Below are 7704 nucleotides of genomic sequence, written 5' to 3'. Positions count from 1 at the left end.
TGCTTAAGCATATATAGAAAACCCAAATCAGGGAAAGAATGTACCAGCAGACAAGGAGTTTTACAGGAATGTGTTAGATAGATGTTTGTTACAGCTGGGCTGTTTTGTCTGTTTTTTCAATAAGGAAATACCTAGATAAAAAACATGGATTAATGATAAATTAATTGTGTGAAAGACTGACCTACTTATTCATAAAGAATCATGTAGACATCCACCTGGGGATATACAGAATCGTTACATTTTGTGGGTTTGTGGCCTGTTCTTTTGGCAATCATACACACCAATAAGAACATGAAGAACTAGAGAAATTCCATAAAGCCCTCAGAAATGATGTAGGGACTGGTGACATACTACAGGGGATAAATAACATTGGAAAGAAGACCAAACAGGTCTATGATTAAATATTATGAAAATACAAAGTTTACATACTGTGCAATCAGAAATCACTATATTGTCCAACATGAAAGTAAAGGGGAGGATGAGCCCTTGAACTTTGGAAGAAGTAATTTTAGAACGCGTTAATGGGAATTCTACTGTATTCTTTTAAACATAAATTTGTCATACCAAGAAGTGCTAGAGACACGAACAAAACAAATGCTGTAGGGATTTAGATAATTGCATTATTTCCCAAGGTGTTATTAAAGCGAGTTAGAGCTGTTTAGGATAGCTCCATACTTTTGTAAAGATGCTGTGCTGAAGATTATTTTTGTCCCTCCACAAACACATATCTATCTATATAGTGGTCTTTTGAACATACCATACTAGGTCTTACCTGTAGTAACACCCTGTCCCTAGGACAGTGTGCCTGATAGGAAGTAGGCTATTAGTGTTTGCCTCATTTGTTGAATCCCTTCTGTACTTCCAAAACTCATGTTGTTGACCTCGGGTAATATCCTAATATTTATTTGGATAAGGAAAGTATTTGAGCAATGCAGATAATTGTAACTAATAAATAAACAAATGGAATAAATTGCTAGTAGCAATGGGATGTTAATGCACAGGATGCAAGACTTAGGTTAAGACTCCTGGGTTCCACTGGGGCTTCTGCTACTGCCTAAGGAATGGTTTACTCCCTTTGATGAGTAGATTGATGCAGATAAACTAGGCTAGGCCAAGACAGATGGCTGCCTTAATAGACCAATTTGGTAGTGTCTCAAGCCCATATTTTTTAAGTGTGTGCTTGTTATTTATTTAAAGACAGCCTGATAAGCACAGAAGAAAGAGGATAGGCATCAGTCTCTTTATTGGCTTGAACAATTTTGCTTTGACTCAAACTTGCACCCTCTGCTCAGACGAACAAGACTTCTGCAGGTAACTAACACTCTTCACCCTCTTTGAAGGCAGGTGAGGGAATGTCTGTTATTACTTGAGAAGCCCGTTGGGAGTCTCAGCCTTCCACTGCCACCCTAAGTGGCTTCCTGAGAGGCTCCCAGTAAGCATGCTATCTCCATCTTATTACATTGTCAGTGGACAGATCATTTCAGTATACCATTTGAATATTTCAGTATACATTTCATGGACGTAGTGAGACCTGGAGCTTCACCTTTAATTCAGCTCTTTAGCTAAAACAAAAAAGAATAAGAATATCCAGTAAATTTGAGATTTTTTTACTTAAATTGTTTGCAGTGGTCATAGATAGTCACTAGTCTGGCATTCCATGAGGGTAGAGATTTTGTGCTATTTCTGTATCTTCATCACCTACCCCCATGACAGAGTGTGCTTAGTCAACACTTATGGAACAGTGAATGGGTGATGGAGAGAAGATTACACTGGGTCATCCTCTCCTTTTCTTCATTTGGTCCATGAAGAAACCCAAATGACCCCACTACTCACTTTATCCTCACACTACTCATGGTGAGAATGAATTCAAGTTTGTGAAAAAAGGAGACATCCTTGGGAGAGGCTACTTGTTTCATATTAGTTAATAGTACAGGAAGTTCAGTTTCTAAGCCCAACCATTAGAACTTTTTTCTTCTGTCTGAACAGCTCAGTATGTGTTGCATTAGATTGCACCATATGAAATAGCCTATTTTTAACATGTTTGGCCTCTAGAGAGGCAAATAAGAGTAGAAACTGCATTGTTTTCAGCATGACTGGGTAAAAGGAACACGGTGATCAGGTTTTGGAGTTTTGAATGCAAGTCTCAACATGGTAAAACTTTGGAGAAACCACTTACTCTCCCCATGTCTCCTTTACTCATTCAATAAATATTAAGCTTATGTCTGGGGGAACACTAAGACGTATGAAACACAATTCTGCCTTCTTCAGGCTCATAGTTTACTCGGGGAGATAAAATTCACCTGCAAAACACTATAGTCCAAGGCAGAGTAGGATGACACCAAAGTTGCCCCCCCCTTTTGTTTAATTAACTGCATCTGAACAAAAGAAATTGCTTCCTGCTGTAATAATAAGGAAGGTAATATAGAACGCAGGACAGTTGAGCTTGGGATTAGAGGATGATTAAGTTTCATTAAGCAGAGACTTGGGGGAGGGCAGTTCAAGCAAGTAACAGGCAGAAGCGAAGGTGCAGAGGCTGGAAAACACAATGCTATTTTGGTGTGGCTGGACAGATGGCTTGTGTGGGCTGACAGTGGGAGATAAGACTAGAGAAGCCTGTTTCTTCCATGGCATGTAGTATTATCTTTCATTTTAGTTGCTACACTAGATAAATGAAATAAGAAAGATTAGTAGTAGGAATCTCAGAATGGAAACCAGGAGACCAGATGTTAGCTTTGTCACCAATTCTCAGGGCTCCCTCAGACAAGGCCCTTCATTGTCCTCAGTTGTCAAATGGAGGTGACCTGATTAGTCTCTATGTGGTTCTAAAAGTTACAAAGACAAAATGAACAATCAGAAGGAATACTCTCCCCAACTGAAAACTACTGTGTCCTTCCCCCTAATACAAGTAGCTGTGGGTTAATGTTAGAAACTCTTAGTAACAACAGACATGTGTACCTTCTTCCTGGGTACTTACTGCGTGGTGATCTGGTTCCTCAGTAACAGATGAGAACAAAAGCCCAGGTTGTGATCACCTGGGTCAACCAAAGATACAATGAAGTCTCTTAGATGGTGGCATGGACAGGGAAGTCGTACAGAGATGGCTGTTTGATATCACATGAGAAGTCCATGCCGATACCTGGAGAGAAGCCCAGGGGAAGAAGCCTCATGGAAGCAGAAGACTGGATAGAAGAATTTGCTGAGCCCAGAAAGGGCTTCAGAAATAGCAGAAGCCTCTTGATGTCTGCCCACTTCTACCCTTGCTCTAGCAGCTCATGACCCAGGTACGGGTTACTGGTACGGAGCAGGAGGAAGCACTCTTTTCTGTGCCAGTGACTTACCTGGAGCTAATCTATGCTGGTAGCCAGCCACCAGGGCAGGGTTGGTGTGCCTCCATCTTAGCTTCTGGGATACACCTGACTCTTTTCAGCCAACTTTCCTTAGCTCTTAGGTTCCAGGATGGACTCTTAACAGAACAGCCCTGCACTTCCCAAACAGGATATGTTTTTTTGGCCAGGGCTGGGTTTGAACCCACCACCTCTGGCATTTGGGGCTGGCGCCCTACCCTTTTGAGCCACAGGTGCCGCCCAGGATATGTTTTGACAGATTCTCCTCTACTGACTCAAGTCAGGTCAGATGCCTGCCAAGACATCCGCTGTGCAGATCCCAGGGGCCATGGCTTCTTTTGGTGTCTTCAGTCTTAGGGATTTGAGAAGGCTACCAGGAGGACAGCCCCCTGTATGTGGCACTGCCACCAAAGCCATAGGGAAGAGCAGCAGTCTTCTGAGGGGGGAGGCCTTCCTTGATGTTCCTGATCAGAGTTATTGCCATCTGTTGGATCAGTGGCCTGATGAGCTTAGCCTTACTAGCTGAGTACAGCTAGTTGTCCTAGAAAATCTAGATCATCCCTCCATGAAGCAGAGCCTCAAAGACTCTAGTTCCTGTCATGAAGTAGCTCCCCAGGCATCTGCTTTCTTAGCAAACCCTGGAGTCGCCATCTTAGGTAGAGCTCTTAGACAGTACCAGGAAAGGGAATGAAGACTGGGTGGCCATGGACTTCGAGGCTGGGCAGAGATGCCTGGCATCTTTCCATGCTGTAGGCATCTACCTTTTCTGCTCCCTAGGCAAGGTGATTGGGGTCAATCTCAAGTGTCTCTGATCAGAAGACTCCTGCACACCCTCATCCAGCCTGGGCCCCATCATGGAAAAGTCCAGCCTAGTGGACCTAACATCATGCAGAAAGGCAATGCTGCCGGTTATCAGGTATGGGCAAGACAAGGACAGCCAATGTTGCTGCATATAAAGTCTTAGAGCAAAATAGCACTTGTGGGGACCCCTTGAGAATGTTTCTCTTAAAATTCAGGTGAGCAAGAAACACCTAGTCTAGGGAAATTCTCCAGCATATAAGTCTCCTGATCTGAAAAACAATCCCCCAAACCCCTTGTTTATATCTGGAAATAAAATATACATGTCATTTCCTTGTGTGCCTGTCATGTACAACAATGTTATTTCAGAAGGATCAGTTGGTGCTCATGATGTGTTTCTTTACCACAAAGTGGATGAGTTTCAGAAAAGTATTGTTTATGGCATTTGAGAGTCTATTATAGCAAAAGAAGCTAAAGGTTAGGCCTGAGTTATGACTGCAAGTCAGCAAGCACAGAGCCTTCCGTTGTGCTATTAACAGGCCTGGCATTTCACAGTAGAGCTGCCAGGAATGGGATCAACATTAATTAATAATGCCTTGGCATACAGCAGGGAGTTGTTTGGCAGCTCAGAACAGCTCTTGTCAAGATAGGTGAGGGTCTGAGTCTGGAGGTTGAACATTTGTGTGCTGAAGCATCCAGAAGGACCAAGCTCAAATTAGGTCTCGAAATGGTAGAGATAAGAATGTTCTTGTGACTCCTGAGAACACAGTGAGATTAAGTAGACAGGAATGCATGAATGTACTGCAGAGGGGTATATCACTCTCTATTTGCAGTATATAGATTTATGTATTTGATTACTGATGGCTCATTTTTGTATAACGATGCATATTTATAGTAGATGCTTGCGTCCTGTATGACATTATTTTCTACCAATGGGGAGTAGGTTCATAAAGTTGGGAGATATATTAGACATTTCCACTCCTCAGTCAAAGTGTCTTTGGAGAATCAATTGGAAGTGTGAGATTTTAATTTTCTGATACATCCCTTCTAGATAGGTATCCAAAATAGTTTTACTACAGTACAGTACTCAAAGCAACAGTGTTGAAATAGGAATGCTTGGGCAGAATCTGGACCTGGGCTTCCTTTTGGTATGACTATTGAATTGGAAAGGGTTTCCTCTTTCAGCAACATTTTTCCTTCCAAATAACCCCAACCTGCTCTGTTCCCTCCTTCACTGTGTCCCCTCAGTATTTATAGACTCCTTTCTCTTGGAGTTGTTTAGTACATGCTGCTCTGTAAGCCAGCAGCTCCCAGCACCGGGATCTGCTGTGTTCTAAGCTGGGATTTCCTAACAGCAGAGATGGAGGCTTTCCTCCCTTTCAACTGTGGGCACTCATGGGCATTCATTCAGAACTTCCTCCTGCCTCCCCACTTCCCCCTTGGAGAAGGGGCTGCTGTTGGCTGGTTGAACTCATCCGTGTGGTTGTGGTGGGACCACAGGCAAGTGGGCCTCTCTCACAGTAAAGAATTGTATTGTGGCCAGAGCAGGTTCACAGACAAATGAGTGCACTGGGAATTTTCAAACAGCTCAGTGGGTCTGTCCCCCTCTCACATGCTCTCCCTATCTCTTCTCTCTGTCTTTTGCTTATTTTCTGTAACCTAGTCTGAAAGCCTTGAATGTGGAAGAAAATCGTCCACATCTGTCATGTAGATTTTGTACACAATAAAATAAAGCAAAACCAACAAGTAAAATATATTGCAAATTCCAGGCATTGCCATAGAGCCCATGAAGCTGCTGGTGTCACTGCTCGCTGGTGAAGTTGGGAGGTGGTGAGTGGGGTGGTCATCAGTTGCTTAGGAGAGACTTTTGGAGCCCCTTCTCTGAGTTTCACCGAATTATATAGCCCAAAATTATTTGGATCCATTTGGGAGCAACTGCTTGGCCTAGAATGTCCCCTGAGTGATTTTTTTTTTCTTTTTTTAATGAATTGGCTGTACTTCCCGGAGTAGAGTTAGTGTTTTTAATAGTCTGAAAAATGATATCCAGATGTTGGACATAAAGGAGGGGGCCCTTCCCTCTAACTCCAAGTCTGCCACACTGATCCTTGGCCTGGTCCCTCCCATCTGGACAGCTGCCCTATGCTCTCTGGGGGGCTACCTTGGGAGGCCGCCCGGGAGCTCTAACTGGCCCCAAACCCTAAGAAGGAAGGCAAACCATCTGGAATGCATCGGTCAGATCGGCTCCGCACTGCCCAGGCACCCTGACAGCTTTTTGGGACCGTAAAGCTTGGATTTGATCCATCAGGCTCTCTCCAGTCAGAGGCCTCCAGCCTTTTCTTTGTCTCCTTCCAGAATCTGGATTCCACAGAGGCACAATTAGACCTGTTAGTCACTTCCAAGTTTGGCTTTCTCAGGAAAAGGACCAAGGTGTACTCTGAGAGACACTTTACTCTGAGAGACACTTTCCAGCAGCTCTTGGACAAGGAATAAATAAATGAAGGAGAATGGTTTCTGCAAGAACCTTTTCCCCTCCTCCCCTTATTCCCACTGCAATAGCCTTACCATTCACTCCAGCCCTGAAGATTGACACTTTCTTGGAGAGGAGAAAGAAAATGTGTCCCATTCCAAGATGCTTTGGAGAACTTTAAAAAAAAATGGCAACCTGGCTTTGCATACTGTCTCCACACCATGCAAGGTCGGCTTGGGAGAAATAAAAGGCATAAAAGCTATAGAGGAGGTAGGGGTTAGGAAGAGGTTTGAAACTGCCCTCAAACCAAATTGTAAAAAGGAAGATTGAGGGTTTAAACGAATTGTTTAAAACCATAAATTCCTGCAAACTATTGATGGGTTTATTGCAAATTCTTTTTTCTAGAGCAATAAACACTTTGTTAATATGTACATAGTACTGAATTTTTCCATTATAAAGTCTATCCATTCTTCCTACTTTGTTTCTATTTCTGATTTATTTCTTCATAGACAAGAAAAAGGATAGAATTCTCCAAATCCCTGACCAAGGGAGCACAGATTTCAAGTTTTTAATAATTGGATCTAAATGAGAGAGAATCTGCTGTGTCTCATATCAGGCTAGTTCTCTCAAATCGCTAGAGTGTGGTGACACTGAATCGCAGAGTTGCCTTCCAAGCCTCCAGTATGTTTCCTGCTCCTGCCCGAGTCGCTCACCCAGCAGTCGCATCAAGCGTTCCTCACTGCTTCTTCCAGCCCCGCTTTTAGCCACTGCTCATGCCTTGGGGTTCATCACCTGGGACTAGCAGGGTAAATACTAGAACTGAGATACAATGCTACTAGCTAAACACGTAGGTGTCCCTGCTCTCCCGCTCCCTATGCCACCCCTACAAACGCTGTATAAGATTTGGAGCAAGTCCTCTGGCCATTCCACATAGGAAATTTCTTATTGTCTACTTTTCTTTTTTATGGTCCAGCTTTTTGCATCACACAAACTATTCCAAATCTTCTCCAGGATCTTCTCTTGTATTTGCTCCTTCACCCCCAGTACCTACCAATTCTTTACACAGAACTATTTAACCAACTTTTTTTTTTTTTT

This window comes from Otolemur garnettii, unplaced genomic scaffold, assembly GCF_000181295.1.
Source record: "Otolemur garnettii isolate 467f Iridium unplaced genomic scaffold, OtoGar3 scaffold00024, whole genome shotgun sequence".
Lineage (NCBI taxonomy): Eukaryota > Metazoa > Chordata > Mammalia > Primates > Galagidae > Otolemur > Otolemur garnettii.
This window is presented reverse-complemented; position numbering follows the sequence as displayed.